Consider the following 20,426-nt stretch of genomic DNA (forward strand, 5'->3'; position numbering starts at 1 on the left):
ATAACTTGTCCAAGTTATCTAATAGACAACCTTCCTGAAGAGTGGCTATTAGCATGGTACATTCTAAAAGTCATCATCATCATCTAGTAATTAAAGTTCACAATTACTGAAATCATTCTTCATTTGTGAACCAAAATTCGTTCAACAACACAACTTCTTTTTCAATGCACTATTCATCTTTACACTTTTCATTATGAACCATTATCTACCTGAGTGGTGTTTTCTTCATTTTTTAGATAACGTTTAGATAATTAGTTTCATCATTTGAAGAATTTATCGAATCAGTTATGGTAAAAATAAACTTCCAGTCGGCTACGATTTACGCACATATCGATTATATTTGATGTTGGCCTCACTATTTTAAAAATCCACACAGTTCATCCTCACAGTATAGCTTTGAATTACTTTCAACAACTTGTTTTCGAATTTCAAATGCGTGTCTAAATTCTCTGAATTTGTGTTGTAATTCTATACACTACAATCATCATTGTTAATATTGATATTGATGAGTTGTGCGCGAGAAAATTCGAAAAGAAGATTTGAGAAGTATAATAAAACCAATTCATTTCTTACTTTTCATCCCTGTTTTGTATATTTTAACTTCCGTTTATCATCTAAGTTCTGTTAATAGGTTAGTAGTACTCTGAAGATGAGTGCAGCCGATGTGTTTGAAATATATTTCGAGTACACAAAAGACAAATTGAAAAAAAAAAAAAAAAAAAAAGAAAGAAAGAAAATTTATTAAATTTACAGATCTTTTTGGAAGTCAACAATGAAAAATTTCATACCGCATGGAAACAGTGTAACTTAATAAATTTGCAGATATCTCCGAGAAAATTATGTGGAATATATAAACATACTGTTATTTGTTTAATTGTTGATGAGGGTTTGTCTACAATGAACTTGGACCAATGTGCTCCATAAAGGTATATCCATTTGATGGATTCATTAAGATTGTTAACATGAAGTTCTATCTTTAAACTACGCCTTCTACAATATAAGCATTCAAAACATCATTCAATAAACAATTTATTTTTCACCTTATGTGGACCACACAACATACCGTTGCACCCTCGCACAACCTCTATTCATCGTATTGCACAATGTAGTACTAGCGTGTTTCTCACAACCAGGGCCGTCCTTAAGCCTATTGGACCGATTGCACACAGTCGGGCCCCGCGCTAGTGCCGTGTAATCTACTACTCAATGCAGTTTTAATAGCATATTAGGCCAAAGAGGAAGCAAGTGTTTTGTGGTCTCTACGACTAAATTTTACTCCTAATGCATGCTATTCTGCTCGTGGGGCCCGGCCAAGTGGCTATGATACCGTTAAGATGGCTCTGATACTCTCGGGTGTCAAGTACACACAACAACATGTTGCAATACTGGTACATCCATGAAATCCCCAAGGGAGGATATGGCCTCTCCGTAGCAAGTAAATGAATACATAAGCATAAGCAAATATTTTCTGAATTTAATACAACGATAGTTTCTTTTTTTTTCATTTCCTTTCTTTTCTTTTTCTTTTTCTTTTCCTCTTACGTTTACAACTTCTGTTGTAAAAACTGATATTATGTCCAGGGAGTATTCTGCATTCCCCAATACCCCTAACACTTCCCGAAATTTCCTTACAAACACTCCTGGGCGTAAAAATATTGTTTTCTTTGAGTTAAAATAAATATCATAATATTGTAATATATCATAATATCATAAATATCATAATATAAATCATAATATTGTATAAAAATGAATATCATTTTTCTAGGTGCACACCCTCTTTTACTTTCAACACTCCACTAAGTAAAAGTTCCTGGCGTTCTTACTGATACGGTGATATAATGTGATACTATCGTGAATACCGATATGGTATCAAATAAATCAGCCTCAGTGCGACTTCTTTGCATATCCTTCTTCTTATTATAGCTATATTAAGAACACAAAACCAGAAGACAAACTTTGCCCTCTTCTACGAAAAATGCCTTGGATGTATTTGATTGTATAACAATCTTAGTTTTCCTGGTTGTTTCTAACACTTTGACGAAAGGTTGAATAACTAATAGGATACGGTGCCTTCCATTTCAACTCAGGCAAAAAATAAAATAAAATAAAATAAAATAAAATAAAATAAAATAAAATAAAAATGAAAATAAAATTGTACCATCACCATCTCATATATTGCTGAAACTTATTTTATGGCAACTAGGCATGTTTTTAAGAGACCAATATATTTGTTTTGTCGGAAAAAAAAATCCGCCAAGTAATGGGCCATCAAAGACAGGAAGTACAATTTTATGAATTGTAGAAAATAAGGAAAATGGTCAACTTCGGAGCCCCACCATTCAACTATGGAGACAGGTAGAGTTATAATTCTTGTTGTGGTATGTACATGGAGATATAAGTAAACTATATTTTATTATAGTTTGGTTTGCGCGTGAGTATCTTTTTATACATAAATTAACAAATGAACGTCAGTTTATCTAAAAAGTCGAAGTTTGCGATTTTTTTCGAGCACTTCTGGTTCGAATTCTAAAATTCTGTTTTCACAGTTGGTAAAACCTAGTTACCCGCTTTCCGAAAAAAAATGCACCCAGCCTTTGGCGTTTCCCCGGTCAATATTAGCAAGGATGATATAAAATAGAGGGTCTGCTCATACAACAAAATCGTGAAGCCATATGTCACAGCTTCTCCACACCTACTCTGCCCACTCCACGCCACTAAGGTCGCATTTGTTTCGAACCAATAATCATGGCGGAAACTAGAGTAGCCAATTAGAGGTGCCGGCTCAGACGATGATCGGTTGTTTTTTGGCTTCATTGGGTCCATATGATGAAGATAGGTATGGACAGATCCTCTATTTTATAACATCCTTGAATATGAGTGAAACAAATAAAAGTCGATTCCCGCGCCAGCTAACATGCACGCTCTTGAATAAACTTGGCACTAAGTGTCATTTGAACTGTCGCCAATTAGCTTAGCGACCAGTAAACTATGGATTCGTCACTAATGTCGGTGATTTTGGACATTTTCACTCCTTATCAGCACCATATCATGCTGACGGGGCAGAACTTGGACTTCCATTCTTCGTACGGAACGGGGAGAATATACAGGGTGTTAATGAACTAGACCAACAAACTGTAAGAGGCGATTCCTTACATCAAAATAAGAGAAAAAGTTCATATGGATATGTGGGGAAAAGTGCACAGGTTCACAGCTAGGGCTGTCCAAAATCACGAAAAAGCCATATTTCAAGAGGCCCTATTTCGAGTTCGAGAAACTGTGGATGGTGGTCTTTATCAGCATAAAGGAAGTTATGCATACGCAGTCCAAAATTGACATTTCATTAATGTTCAATGGGTGTACAGAGTATTCCCTGCAGGGTGAAATTGAAAGGCATGCAATCAACCGAATTTTGAGATATGCTCTAACTTTATGATTGGTCCAAAGTAGGCAAACGATAAGCCTTGATAGCAGTGAACACGGAATCCTTTGTCGCGATGTCGGAAGTGTTAATGTTCGCTAGCAGCACGGTCTGTCGTACTCGGGAAAACGCATTGTGCGATGCTTTCTTTCACGCTTATAAGTGAAGAAAACGTGAAATATAACGTGACGAAATACATATCATCACACGTTATTCTGAACACAAAGATATGGAGCTGCCGGTTTCTAACACTTCCGCCTTCCCTCCGAAGCATTGGATGTCCATTGTTGTCAAGGATTACCCCCTGCCTACTTTGGAACCTTCTTGAAATCAGCGTGTATCTGAAAACTCTATTGAAAACATATCTGAGGATTAGACCCAGTAGCGAATACTCTCTACACCTATTGACAATTAATGAAATATGTACTTTTGGATTGCATATGCGTAGCCTCCTTTACGCCGATAAGAATCACTATCCACAGTTTCTGAAATTAGAAATAGGGTTAAGAAAGTTAGGGAGCGAGTTAAGAATATAAGCAAGGAAAAGCAACGCTTTCAGTGTCACCCTGCCAATATCAGTGAAATATACAAATAACGAAGAGTAATATATTCGGCGTTATCCCTGTCAATATGAGTATAGTAAAGTAATAATATTAATCTCAGGAACTCCAATAGCTAGATTTGACACTAATGTCCATCATTTTAAGAATGCTAAGTTTCACGCTCCTCCAACTCCTCATAACAATGGGGGCTGAAGTTGGGCTGAAATGACATCTGGAGTGTTACTATTCATCTTAGCAACCCCGATAACTGGGTTCGACACTAATATCACCAATTTTCGATTATTTTTCCCTGCCACTCCCACTCCTTGCCACCCCTTAGGAGTGTCTTACCCCCACAATATATATATATATATATATATATATATATATATATATATATATATATATATATATATATATTAGACTTTACGTCATGTGTGTACATCAACTTGCTTTTAGAAATGAGATTACATACAGAATTTCAGCTTTCTAACATGAAAAATTCGTGAGATATTATATTATTTTTTTTTAAACATAAATTTTAAACCAGCTTTTCCATTTTGAAACCCCATCCTTTCACCTTAAGATACGATATATATATCTATACATATTACGGTCTCTTCCAAACTATGATATCCTTGAAAAAATCACTTTGAAGTATGCCAAGTCAACGGTGTAGATTTATATACCGGAAAAAAAACATAAACATACATTCATTTGTATATCAAAATCTCTATAAACAAAGATTTTTTTCCTCAATTAAAGAAATTTCTGTACAAGTATATAGCAACTATCATTAAATTCATTTCTCTTCTCAACAGTATCAAAAAAAGAGAGAAATAAGTTTCATTAAATCATGACGTTTTAAAAGTAGTTTCAATGAAGCACGATATAGGCATTTGATTAGTGGCGGTACATAAGCACATTTTTTCTGCCTACAAATATAATAAATATAATATTGGTCAACAGTAGTGAACACGCTCATGAAAAAAAAAATCCATATTTGTATATATTACTCATACCAGTATACTTACTGCATACACAACCCACATGGAGATGATGATAATCTGTGCATCAATCATATTGCATTTATGTAGAACATTATGTGTATATTTATCAACAAAGCTTCTGTGTAGTGAATGTAATTAATTAAGATTATTGGAAGATCACTTTAATGGCAATTACCTTATTTTATTAAAAATCTGTGCGGTTACTCTCAAAAAAATCAATTTACTATTATATGATGCAAAAGCAATTCAATTATGAGTTCACATATATATTCCCCCCCTCTTTTTATTGATGTATACTTCATTACGCCCGATTAACAACAACTTTCTATGAAACCAGAGAAACAACCTAATTTCATTATAAGGTCGTAGCTTCCTCATTTAATTGTGTTAGTCTTTCCAACACAGCCACTAGTAATACACAATATCAGTCACACGAATAAAGAGCCAAGGACATACATGTTATAACAAGAAAATGATCACATTATAAAGTTGTGGGAACACTAGCGGGGGCAATGATTATCATTCTAGACACTTTAAAAGACAACTATTATTTTTATTTTTATTTATTTATTAATTTTTTTGCAAGTCAATAATGGAAAATTTTACACCACATGGAAACACTCATATTTACAATTAAATAAACTAAACACATTTAATTTATCGTATTATATAAAATAATAAATGATTTACTCATCAACGTGCCGAACGCATACTACTATAGCTAGAAAGTAAAATTTTGATACACAGCTTATTTTGTAACGAAATAAATTGATAAATAACTTTTTTGAATTGCATATCTTAAAAGAATGTAAATGGGATTTTTTGTGCAAGAACAGAGTAGATCACAAATCTTTGAAGTTATGGATATTAAACTCTGCATATAGAAATTCCTCCTCAATAACAACTAATCTTGTGCTGTAACATTTCTGAAAATTCCGCTGCTAAGAGGGGAAGCGGGTAGTTTTTACAATATTCAAATCGTGTGGCCGGATAAAGGGTGAAAAGTACCCTTACACGGATTGCTGTGATATTCCATATCCAAAGACAATTTTGGCCAGAAAATCAACTTCATATTGTTTCGAATTTCGAAATTATTGTTAAAAATTCGAAAATAAAAACAATGTTCGTATCTCGGAAACGACTTAAGTTACGAGGGTGAAACAAAATATGAATATACTTTGCTTAAAGGACATTGCCGGAAAGAATAAATAATATATTTAGAGCTTCAAATTTCTAGCAAAAAGCGCGTCGAAAATATTCGAATTCAAATAATTTTACTTTATGTTTGATTGGCCACCTTATATTTTCGATCATAGAAGCAGCATCAACCCATCTATATTTTGACCATGGTTTGATACCCTCGGTGCAACTTCTTGTAAAATTAGGAAAACCAAAGTCGGGCGCGTCTGAAAGATGCACAACCCGCGTTACTTCATAAATGTTTTGGCCAGCACGAATATTGTCAGAAATTAAAGATGGTCGAGCTTGAGTTCCTGACTCGTTATGAATGGTTCTACGTGGCATCGTACTTCTTTCTGGAACAGTATGAGAGCAATAGTGCCATTGCTTTTCAGTCTGCATTAGTAGGATACCAATATTTTAAACCATGATTTACAGAAAAAAAAATGTTTTTTGATTATTTACTAACACACCACTAACGAAACATTTACTTATGAAATATGAACAAAATCACTTGAGTCGTTTTTGAGAAAATCGTTCTAAAATAATACACCCCTATGAATAAACTACCTCTTCTGGATATTTGTCAGAGAAATGCAGTGGTTTATTTGTGGATTTTGTAGAAGGGGGAAATATTTATAAAGAATTGCTACTAAAACATGCAGTTGAATTATTGTACTTTAAAACAGATTATGTAGCCTATGAAAGGGGAAAAATATCTTTCCAGGCCGGGAAGACTGAACTAAGCTTAGAGACAGGGAAGTCAAGACTTAGAAGGGGGGAAATTCCCAGGCTTCCCTCGCAACAAATAAATCCCTGGAGAAATGACATATTGTCAGTCCCAGTATTGGATTGTTAATAATATATTAATGTATGAAATTTAAACAAAATCGTTGGAGCTCTTTTCGACAATATCAATTTTCAATTGTCATCCTCCAGTAAACTACCCTTAAGTTTGGTGATAGGAAGACAATTCGAAAAAACACCCATTGGCACTGATACGTTGAACGGTGCGGCCTCTAAGGGAAGAACATACAGACATTGGAAAATCACTTTTTCGGTATGGTGGGGCCATGGAACGTGTAAATTCTTTGGAATCTCTAATTTGATTTTGTTTTCACGATCACTATACTTTCTCCACTTCTAACGTCACTCGAAAGCATACACTGACACATTCACTGCTATAACGTTTTCTTCATACTCAAATTGGAATAAGTTACTAAGTTTTATGCACCAGTCACATTACTAGCAAATATCGATGTGCGATAATCTATAAATGTATTACTGGTACTTTTTTTTTAAATTGTATTTCTTTATTTATTTTCTTTTTGGTTTTCCGTCCCACAATTATAATCCGAGGTTAAAGGAGACAGTGACTATTATAATGAAGTAAATGATGGTATTGAAAAAATGGGAGGAAACGTGAGAATCCCCAAAAATATCTTATCACACGATGCTTGTCCACCACAAATCCTACTTGACATTATTTGGGATCTAACCAAGGATTCCACATCAGAGGTACGCACTTTACTACTAAGTCATTCCAGCACTGGTTTTGAATTTCGATTGAGATGACTATTTCTCAAATACGCAGAGGCTTATATCTCAAAGCTACAGGGCGGCCTAAAAGTAGGTATACACCGTTGGATTGATCAAGCATAACATTCTAGTTTATGGGTTTATTTGCTTCGGTTCTTCCGAGCTTAAGATGCAAGTAAAAGAACCTTAAGAACAAATAATAAATAAACTAAGCCTATCTGATGGATAACAATAAGAAATGATACAAAATGCAATGAGCTGACCAGTACGGTACTGTGAACCTACTTTGGGGCCACCCTGTATATTCTAATACTTCGCAAACTACAAGCTACGAGTATGAATTTCACAAGTTCTTGTAACACACAAGTTTATGTTTCTCAAAAGCTTTACGAGAACTTGTGAACACGGTAATGTTTTAAGTAGTCACGTGGTGAAATCTACAAGTTAATTGACAAATACATAGGAAGTCAAATATTATATGAAATGCTACCGATTTGTCTATAGTTAATTCATTCAGAAATAATGACAACATAATTGAAATGTGATATTTTGAATGTGGTAAGGGAATCAAAATATGTTTTGTTTGGTGCGTTTTCTAGTAATTAACACAGACAAATAGAGTAAATGATGATGGCCACAAATATTTAAGGCATACAGGTCCATTGATTCGTTGAAGCACACGAAGATTATTCATATGTTCGGGATGCATTAGCCTAACGTAAGTAATGCTACACTGTGCGTTTTGCGAGATTACTCGAAACTAAGCGAAATGGATGTGGCGGATTTTGACACTAGGCGTCTCTTATACAGTAATTTGCCATAGCATGCAAATAAGGAACACCATATAATGTTTCAAGTAATATTCTTAGGTTGAATCCCGACTATTTCTCCACATCAAAGAACACAGTATAAAACAGACATATATATATATATATATATATATATATATATATATATATATATATATACAGGTGTGATGGCAAAAATTCGAATGCAATTAAATGTTCAAAAATGAGAATATTAAATTGCTTGTGAGCATTACTTGGATGCATACTTTAATGTTTGCCTAGAATCAACATAACTTGCCCATCTCACCTTCACTGACACTATTAGATAAATGGATGGATGCTTCTTTTATGTACAGTCATTTGGTCAGTTTTCACTCGGTTTGAGACTTTTTTCTTAATAATTTAAATAGGACAACACCGATTGATTTATAGTTGTAATGTTACCCAAACGCGGTACAAGTTTCCAAATTCTTGTGAATATTTACTAGTAAATTATAACTGCATCACACCAGGGGCGGATCCAGGAAGGAATTCTGGGGGGACTGTGGGTTGTAATACTGCTACTTAGAGCTATTTTAAGAGCTCCAAACTCTGGGATGGGTTTAATTTATATATAAAATAAAAAAAATAATTTCCTCTTCTGGGGGGACATCGCCCCCCCCCCTTGATCCGCCACTGCATCACACTAATGCTTCGTGAAGCAAAATCGCTGATAAAAGAAGCCACGCGTTTTTGTAAGATTATTATTTTAGTGTTTTACTCTTGTAGATTCGAGAAACATCTTTATTTCTCCTTAATCATAGGTTGGTCGGCAATATGGATAAATTTTAAAACTTTTCCGCTCTTGACAGAGCGGTGTAATAGACTGATTCGTTCTCTTCTTCCTAACCACATGAAGGAATTCCTCTTCCCGGTCTTCCTTCTGCCTTTCCCTCCAATAATACATTTATTCTGTCTGGTTGTGGAATAAGGTGACCCAAGGGCGGACCAAGGCAAAATTTTCACCCGGGCAAAGTAGCCCAGTATAGCTAGGAGGTGAGTCTGGACATAATTGTTGAATTTCTGAAACTTTGCATACTGAATCCCTAAGGTATATATAACAACATATTAAAGTCCCCACCTCTCCGACGCTTGCTTCATCCAATATGGTGGATAATCCAACATGGCTGCCAGCCACACTTACGGGACATACTATTTTCTGTATTTCTGGCTACTTGTTGCATTTATAGTGAGATTGTCTCTCAGCAAACACATCAAATATTATCATGAGGTGAAATATATTATTAAAGTACACATTGGTCATAAGTTGTCTCAAAATAATGAAAGAGTAAAAATATATTTAGTCTCATGTAAATGTATTCATATATTACATTAGACTAATAACTGTGATATTCATGGGTCATTCTAGTTACTAGAAATTTTGTGTGTAACTTATTGGCTCTTTTGTCGTCTTACATTTTTATTTAAAGTTTACATCACCTTATGCCAGGACTCGAACCCCGGACCTCATCAATAATAGTTTAGCCACTTAGACCGCTCATACATTTGTATTATTTTGGAATATTATCTTAAACAAAAAGTACCTCGCAAAACTATATTTAAAAGCAATTGAATGAATGGAATTATTAAAAATGTTCCACTTATTAAGAAGCTAACTTGAATCGTTTGGCGTCGGGGTCGTTCTTTGAACACACATTTGTTTCAACACAGAGTTCATCATCTGAGTTTTCCGTCTCCGAGTCACTGTAGGTATGGGAATTTCCACTGATGATACCACGACAATAAGAACATAAACTTTTACATAAAAGACCTGCACGTCGACATGAACAACGCATGCATTCATCGGTTTTGCATGCACAGAAAACTAATTTAAGAAGAAAGTCTGGAGCTAACGGCTGAAGGCACAGAACTGGAAGAAGTTGTCCATTCACAGTCTTCCATCCCCATTCATTTGGATTTAAATTGTTTCCTAACCATGACTGCGCTTGATGATAGACGCGCAAGAAGTGGAGTTTACTTGCATCTGTGGTCGGTGGAAGCGTGGCAAGGTTGGAGTTTGAAGACAAGCGTTGGCTTGCTACACATTTCTTATCCTTAGTGACGATCTGCATGCGTGCCATTTGTCACTAAGGTATCGGAAAGAGCAGAAATGAATCTAGTTTTGTTATGCTCAATTGCCAAAAACTGTGATTGGTTTGTAGTTACTACCATACTTCCATGGAATACAATGTCAGTACACCTTTTAGCTAGCTGTCTTTCTTTTGCGCTCTTCGCCTTTCGTAGTCATCCTGTCAGAGTATCCATCAAAGACCACTGTTACGTTTTCTCCATAATGTTTTCTTATATACTGAACATACACTTCATACAGATCACAGTAACTGCATCCAGATGGCCATACTACTTTATGGAGTAAGTGTCCACCGTCGCAAACATAAGCAGAACAAGACACCGGTGTTTCACATGAAACTTTAGCTTCAAGAACTGGTATTATGCTAGCCTTGTTGGATTTTCAGATACACCCACCATCAAACAGCGATGGAGGTGTTTGCGAAAGTTTATAGAAGAAACACTGCCGCAGTCCTTCTTCTGTTCTAATGAGACACAACATTCTGTTAAAGAGCTGCAACTGATTCACTGGAGTGTCCTGATGTTAAGAGCTTGATGCGTCACTATTGATAGTGGCTTCACTTTATCTCGTCGACGCAATTGAATCGTTCAGACATTTATACCTGTCATGGCTGACATAGCCTTCTTACCTAGGGATGCGCACGAGACGAGTCGAGACAGGATTTTCCTGACAAAATCGGAGTCGAGACACTGCTCTTCCAATAGAGAAATAAACATTTTTCCAGTCGAGACATCACTTTTACAGCACATTTTCGAGACGAGACAGCCACAAATCTTGTCTCGTGCGCATCCCTATTCTTACCACATTCAACTGCTACATCACAATTGATATCATCACCACCGACAATTCCACTGGATACTGACAAGAGTGTATTTCCTGTAGTCTGAAATGGATAGTGTTCCAACAGCCAATGTTCAAACTGCTCAACAGCTTTTCTGCCATGCCCTATACGAGACTCTCTCATTTCTACATGTTGATCTGATATCATACTGCTCACACCACTAAAACCTTCAAGTGCTGCAGTCACTTGAGAACATAATGATGCCGACATTGACTATCTCGCAAGAGTACTTTTTTTAAAACCACGGCCATGTTTAAGACCTCCGGAAGTTTTCATTGATTTCATTAAAACCTACTCGATGATCATGTCAGTCCACACACCTGACCACTGTCTTTTTGATCGACAAACTGTGAAATCACCACCAGAAAAGGATAAATATTCCTCAGAAGATAAATCTTTCCGTTGAAGCATTTATTGCAAGTATAGATGGGCACATTTGACATAAGGCGTGTGACCTGCAGCATGGAAATGAGGTAACATTTGATGTACACAATATAAATACAAGATTCATTCACCGGTACGCTCTGCTCTCACATATAAACGCATTAGATCCACCTGATGAAGATACTGAAGCCAAAGCTTACTAGTGCGACTTTCGGCTGCCAATGAGTTCAGCTCTTGATACACATGCGACATTACCTGTTTCAATGCGTCAGAAGATACTGCAGAAGATAGTAAATTATTTCCTTTAAATACTTCCATTCTAAGGTCTTGGAGCGATAATGAGAGGCTTTCATCTATGGGAATATGACGAGCTGCTACTTTCAAGACTGTTGTTTTTGTTAACATATGTGCACGGAGAGCTCTCGCATATGAATGTCCTGACAACATTTTGGGAATATATTATTTTACATATATTACCCTCCATAATTCCTCAAGACCACTGCCAGATATTACATAGCCTACGGTTCCCAGATAGGACATTAGAAGGTGAAACCCTCCTAACCTAATTACTACATTCAAGAGCTCACCATTTTGCTTAGAAACTTCAAGAATCTCGCGAGCTTTGAAATATAGAGGTTGGTCAAATGTTGCAAAACAATTGTGACCACGATTTTCACAGAACTGGGACGCAAAGCATAGTGTGCTGCACAAAACACTTGGATTGGACGGAGACAGAGATGTTTATAAATTGTACCGGAAAAACAGTTGAAGTGGAAAACTCCTTTCTATTTTCCTGTATGGACTGCATGAACCCACTCCATCCAGGGAACGAATGCAAGCTTAAAAAAAACTCCAAGTCCACAAGAAATCAGAGGCCTTTCCAATAGAAAAAGAATCCGGTTCAAGTACATTGAAATTCCAAATCTCTTTAATACTTATTGTAGGCTTCTGATATGGATTTTTGTATGGCAGAATCGGAATAGCACCGAATTCCCCAATAATTGCTCCAGTTGGTGTTTGTTTTGGCCGCTTCACATCAGTAGGAAACTTGACGGCACTACCTGGCGTTATACATTGTACCCCGCCAAAACTGTGAATTGTTCCTTGGCCATCTATGGTTCTGATATTAAAATCGGCGTTGTCAAACACGAACTGTGCAAAAGAATTTGGTTCTAGAGAAACTTCTGCAGGACGTGATAGAGCAGATGTCTCATACCGCATAGCTTCGGTATAATCTTCACTGAAACCGATACTGTGAAGAAAGTCTACCAGTTGGCGAGATTGGTTATCGATGATGAACATGAACTCCTGTAGCAAGAAGCAGCGGGGATATAAATGAACGAGGTCTGGTTGCTTTCATTATGCAATTACTTATCGATGTGTATTTTCTTTCCCATGATATCTTGTCTTTCTTCGTCTTCATTATGATTTCTTGAAGAAATATGTGAAGAGAGGCTGGGATGAATGAAGCACTCCCTTTATCCATATCATCAGTTGTTGGGTATTTATCCACTGAATATGTACATTCCTGTACATCTTGTCTAATAAGTTGTGCCGCAGTAAGTATAATGCACTCTTTTTCTTTGGTCGGGTCTGCTTTTCATTCACAGTACCAAGCATCGTTCAGAATATTAGCTGCTGTATCTTTCAGAGTCACTATGCTTATCTTTCTTGGAATATCTGTAATAATTACACGATCTCCAAAGTAGTCCAAAAGTTTCCTTTTCACCTGCTTCTCACTGTACGTCAAATCATTACCTCAAAATTCAGCCATTTTCTCCATTAACTCACCCATAGAATATTGACACTCATCCTCATTTTCCATGTATTGACACAGTTTCTCAAAAGGTACTTGCTTTACCGACATTACTGGTCTCCCAATGTACTGCAATGAATCAGTTGATACTCGAAGGGATGGTGGAGGTAATGACCTAGGCTTACAGAATGTCTTGTAACATTGTTGGTGATATCGTCCGTTGGCTGCAACAAGATCGATGGTACTATTAACACGTGACTGCACTTCTGCTCCCCATTTATCTCCACGAACACTAGCCCACTTATTGATAGTTTCCTTTAATTGTAAGAGAGTTATCTCACCTTTTTTTTTTTTTTTTTTTTTTTTTAATATTCCCGTGGCAGTTTCCTTTCTGCTTCTGCGTCTGCTTCGTCACCACAAAAGATACATTACCGTTTAAAGTCAAATTGAGTGAACTGAGAACGAGTGGATGGTCCCGGTGTTGTAGTATCTGTGTTATCACTAGCACTGCACTTTAGATCAGAAATGATAGATGTTTGTCGAGTGTATTGTTTGCGACATCCAATATGTAACGCCACAGATGTATACTTAGATAGTTCCTGGTGCAGGTCATCACCTCTCTGCTCACTGGCTTTAATAAGAGTTAATATTTTTTTTTTTTTTTTTTTTACTGGAACATCTTTTAAGTCGGTGCATCTTTTAAGGGTTTACCACAAAGAAGACAGCAAATTCCTTTATATTCAGACATATTTGTAAATTACTTCTTGAAGAGAAACCCTATATCCACATGCAATCTTCAATTGTTGTTTCCTAAATGAAAAAAATAATAATAATTAATTAGAAAGTAATAATAAGTAGATGTGCAAAGAGTCCAAATGCTGCCTACAAAGAAGAAGAAATATTAACGTTTGGTACAAAATGCATAAAACTCGAGAAGCCCAGTTGATGCCTAAAGAGAAGAAATGAGCATAAATTAGTCACCATCAAAGAAAATGCACTAACAAATCACAGATACAAATAGTCCAGTATAGGTGAGATGAAATAGAGATCAACTTTTGCTATAAATGCAACAAGAAGCAAGAAAAACACAAAATTATGTTGTTTCATCAGTATGCTGACAGCCATGTTTGATTGTCCGCCATATTGGATGAATCAAGCATGGGAGAGGCGGGGACTTTTAATATGTTGTTGTACTTACCTTAAAGACTTTGTATGCAAAGTTTCAGAAATTCAACAATTATGTCCCAGTTTGGCCTAAAATTATGCCAGCTATACCGGACTAAAGTGACTTTTTGGTTCCCTCCTAGTTCTAGCCTGTATTTTACATTTTATTACAGTGGTTTTTATATTTTAAACCCATTTTTCAAAACAGAAAAATACTCAAATGCATGATATAGGAATATTTAGTACTTAAAAATATACATATGGTTACATTGTGTTTTTATTACTATTATTTATGCACCGATATGTATAAACAAAAACAATATCAAACAGCATTTACTGAATGCTACTAATGGTGACATGATTACTGCTATATGTAAATTGTTTTGTTATACGTATCAATAACATAGGAATCATTCTATCATATATTCGATTATGTAACAATTTATTCCAATAACGTGAAATACTAATAAATATATTTCATGTATGTTGAACGTGTTTTACGCATATCAATATAAACAACCTTTGTTATGTGGATCACGTACTAAGAAACTGTCTTCTTCCATGGTGGAATGGGGAAAAAAATGCAATTGGCGCTACTTAACACGAATATAAACCAAAAACGTCAGTAGGAAACACATTATAAAATTTACTTTTTGAAACTCGTTTTGGCGCCCCCTGGCTGTGGCGCCCCGACCAGTCGCCCGGTTGCCCTGCTTTTGGTCCACCCCTGAGGTGACAAATCATGTTGTTTCTTGTTTTCTGTGTTGCTTGCATGACTCGATGTTTTTCGTTAACTTCCTTTATTAGCGCATCTTCGTTTTTTTTTTTTTTTTTTCTTATTCGCCGTCCAAGGATTAACCAGCATTCTGCGCATTTCTAACGCTTCCCGTTTCCGTACTTCTGTTTATCTCATTGTCAGTGTCCACGTTTTTGAGTTATACAGCGCAACGCTTTTTTTTTTTTTTTTTTTTTAAAGTTCATATTTCTCTGTTTTGCCTGATAAATGTCTGTTTTGCTTGTAATATCATAGAAGCTCCGTCGGTTGTGCTTCTCCCGTCTGCGGTGATTATACTTCAATTATTCGAAGGATTTGACTTCTCTGTTATTCCTTCTTCTAATCAGATGCTTGTTATTTGCTGTCCATCTTTTGTACATTTCTGTACACGAGACATTTTGTTTAATTTTTATTTATTTTCATTTTGCATTTTTATTTTAGACATTCGCTCAAATTACAGAGTGCTTCCTGCAGATCTTCGTTCTCCGCTATTAGTGCTATGCCGTTCACAAACTTAATTGTACTGAAAATCTGCCAGTTTACTTTTATGTCTTTTTCGTTACTAGCCAAGAATTATTTCGTAGCTTATTTCGCACAAGTGTTAAATAGTAGTATTACCTTACTCCTTTGCTTACTCTTGATTTCTCTTTGTGTTCTCTTCCTATGAGGGCTGTTTGGTTTTTGTGCAGTTGATATATTATTCTTATGTCCCAATAATACACCTTCAGATTTTCAGTGCCCTGAACATGATACTCAAATCCACATTATCAAATCTTTTCTAAATACAGTAGCTATGAAAGCAACAATCGTATGCCTATATATCCTAGAGAGTTGCTCGATAATTCGACATAAACTCAGTATTACTTCCCTTGTTTCTCTTTCCCTTCTGAATCCAAACTGACCTTTCGATAGTCTTTCTCTGCTTTCTTCTCCAATCTTTGTGAGATAATTCTACAAATACAAGTATCTTAGATCGCAAGCTAAGTGTCCTACGTTCTTCATATTTTATTGGTTCGTTCTTCTTTGGTACAGAGACTATGACACTTTTTTTTTCAAAGCCTCTTGGCATTTTTCCAGTCAGACACATTTCAATAATAAGATAAAGAAGAAACTCTTATTTGTCTCTTTTCTGAGAATTTTGAGCACTTTCGACAGTAATGAATCCACTCCTGGAACTTGCCCATTTTTTTCTTCATTTTTTTCAAGTACGTTAAACACACACTCGTATATTAACATTAGTGTCATATTAACAATAGTGTATGAACAAGTATTAGTGGTCTAGTAGCTTCGAGAAATAGGCCCCTGCTAATCTGTCCTTAGTAAATGATCTGATTTGATGTCATTTTGTAATATGTTGTTCATACTTTTTTTATTGAATTTTTCTTGAGATCCCAAGAACTAAATACAGGGTGTCCAATATAGAATGCCACCCGATGTTTGGGATAGTATAACTTTTGAGCCGGAAGCCGGGTGCACGTAAGTAAAAGTTTTATCATGATAATTTCAAAGTTTATTTTTCGTTGTTTTCAGGAATTGCATAATGTAGGCAGACCCTTAACACACCTTTTGATGCACTGAAACATCAACATTGTTTGACAATTAATGTTAATTTATGAAAACTACAATTTCCCTAGTTATCCCTTACAGAGGTCTCATACGGTTGGTTATCGGTGGAAATGAAAAATTATTTTTCCCGCTCCATAGCTTCCAAGCTACTCCAACTAAACAAACTGAAAATTAACTACAAAAAATCCCTACGTGTGACTTATGAGTCAATTTGTGATTTGTAATAATAATAATAATAATAATAATAATAATAATAATAATAATAATAATAATAATAATAATAATAATAATAATAATAATAATAATAATAATAATTTACACTTTTGGTTACATATAGCAGCACTGTGTGGTTCCTAGTGTACTTCAGTTGTTGTTTCTTAGTTTAAAAATATATGCATGAACAAGGCTTCATTTTGGTATAACTACTATTTGTGTACCGCTTTCGGTTCAAAAGTTCTACTATCCCAAACTCCGGGTTGCATTGTATATTAGATACTCTGTAGTTGGTATTTTCACCTACGTCCTGAGAATCTCAAGTTCAACTAGCAGTGAGTAAACATGCTGTTCGGATTCCACGCTAAGAACCAGGTTAACATCTCACATACAACTTCAGTGCAATAAAGGTACGTTAATACTCACTAAATAAATTAATACATTAAAAAGTGTTAATGAGTTGAACTTCGAGAAATATGGGCAATAAGTCTCTCAAATCTACACGCAATACGTGAAGTAGATACGGAAACTAAAATAATTGTTAAATCATGACGATGTGTTTGCTGTTATACTATCTACACAAGCAAATATGAAAAATGTGTTCTTCCACAACAGACCAAGGTAAGTTCAAAGTTCATTCTTCTTGATTGCACTTCTTAAAATATGAATAACGAATTTATTCTTAACTTGGAACCCTATTTGAAGTTACAGATTTGAAGGACCCCAAAAGTTCTAGACTGTACCAATGAACGAATTGTTTAACGAATAGCTAGAACAAGGATAGTTGCAGATTTGTATCTGTAAAATAAGTTATTTACGTGCGACTTATCGTCAATAAGGAAGAAAACTAATGCTAAAAACTTGATTTAGTCTTGCTCAGTATGTTGCTGACGTTCGACGTCCATAATTTGTAAAATTTCTTGCGAACGTCATCTTAATGTTGTTATCAAACAGTACTCAGAACTCTACTTGTGGGGCTGTCGTGTTATCGCCGAAACCGACCACGCACTTTGATTTACTGATTGTACGACAGCTTTGGAGGAGAATGAGAATTAGTATCTGGCCAGCTGAAATGAGAGAAGCTACCATAGAAGGTCTCCTTCAAAAGCTTGATGTATGTTCTCCAGCAACAAGAGTGTGATAATGTTCATTTCTTTTTTTTTATTTCACATGTGCACTTACGTGCTATTGCAATTTAAATACATAAAATGTAAAAATTAACTTGTTCCCCATGATTTGTAATGAAAACGTAAAGCTTGATTGAAAGGCTTAACGATTATTACAAGGCTAAATTTGAATTATGAGCACATGCTATTGTGAAACATTTGAAATCCCTTTTTTACGAAAGAATAAGCTGACAACCGAGGAAAAATTTCGTGTTGAAGACATATTCAGCGTGGGCTCGCTTTGGTGTACGTCTTCTTCTCTTTCCATACTTGATATTGGTGTAACAAGAAGTAACGGGCGGTGTCTACCCATCGTTGGCAGATCTTTCGACCTAACCAGCTACTCTTTTATTCTCCCTTTTAACAGAGGCTATTCTCCATAAAGATTAGCAGCGATGGGTTGGGGAGAGCAAACGCCATTCAGAATATCAACGTGACATGTGGAAAGGAGGTATTGCATCACAAATCATGTAATTTAAATACTGAGCAAAGCCTTTTTCTTCTCACATAGAAATGCTTGATCTTCAACTACATAGAGTATAAACGAACATCAGAGTCACACTACCACCTTTACCAGCCACATTTTCTTTGGAACTCGGACTTGGAATTTCCGAAGCAACTCGCAGAACACATTATTTAAAATTCACTTAAAAGAATCTATGATTGCTTGAATTTATTATTATTATTATTATTATTATTATTATTATTATTATTATTATTATTATTATTATTATTATTATTTGAATTTCCATCTCTACAATTGAAACTAAAGAAATTCAAACTGACAACAATATTTCTTCAGAAAAGTTTAGTGCTGGATAATAATGTGAATTAACTTACATTTAACACCAATTTCAGGACCTATTTTTCAAAGAAGAGTTTCATGCAGAGGAACAGAATCAGATTTCGTCTCATATATTTTAAAGCACACAAACAATATGTATTCCTCGACATTACTTTTTTTCTTCATTTTATAACCATGCAAATACATATACAACTATATTTGATGTTTAATATCCTTTATTATGTATGTACTCAGATAATGTGCATTTTGTAGCTCATAAGATGGGTAGTTATTTTCCGTTTCACAAGGATTTTGGTAAATAAAAAAATAAATAAAATGATTGTTTCACTTTTAGTAAATGCGTACAATATTGAAATAGTAGTTAAAAATATTGATCAATTGTTTTCTCGTCAATATTTAATAGCACTTGATATTAGCATGCAAATACAAACACGAGCTCTCCACGCTAGTCTAGTGGCTTAGGTGCACGTGATCTATGGTTCAATTCCAACTAGAACAACACTAAAAATTGAGCACACTTGATTAGGATTCGACGTTAAATTACAAGTCCTTATTTTATATAATATCGGTGTTAAAAATGGACGCTAAATAAGTATAAAAATTATATTTACAAAATTATAATGCAGAGTTTTGTGTTATACTAAAAGTTAAAATCGCCGAGCGAAGCAACGCTTATTTTAAAAATAAAAAATATATATATATTTTTAAATAAATATTTAAAAAAAATGTTACTTTGTACTACTGAATACTTAAATGTCCTCTTGTATTTTTCTCATGAAAAAGACATATTGATGAACTAACTGCTCAACTAGTGGAGAATCAAGCCTCATTCTTCCAACATTTGGTCCGGCGACACTATCTTTTTGTTTGCTATTGCTTCCTCGAATCTCAAATAACATTTTTTTTGTCAATCATTCTCTGAAGAATGATTTTTGATGATATTTTGATTGAAAAGTTTCTGCTTTTAATGTACTGCACATACACATTTTAAATCATGTCGTTTTCACACACTACAATGTGTATAGAATAATGCTCAAATGAAAACAAAACTAAACTAGAGTGCAGTAAAGTGCTTTAAAAAATTCAGATAGAAGTACAGTATATAACAGTGATGTTGATAATGATCAATGTATGACATATCATAACGATGCT

The sequence above is a fragment of the Thermobia domestica genome, chromosome 6 (assembly GCF_964235325.1).
Source record: "Thermobia domestica chromosome 6, izTheDome1.hap1.1, whole genome shotgun sequence".
Taxonomy (NCBI): domain Eukaryota; kingdom Metazoa; phylum Arthropoda; class Insecta; order Zygentoma; family Lepismatidae; genus Thermobia; species Thermobia domestica.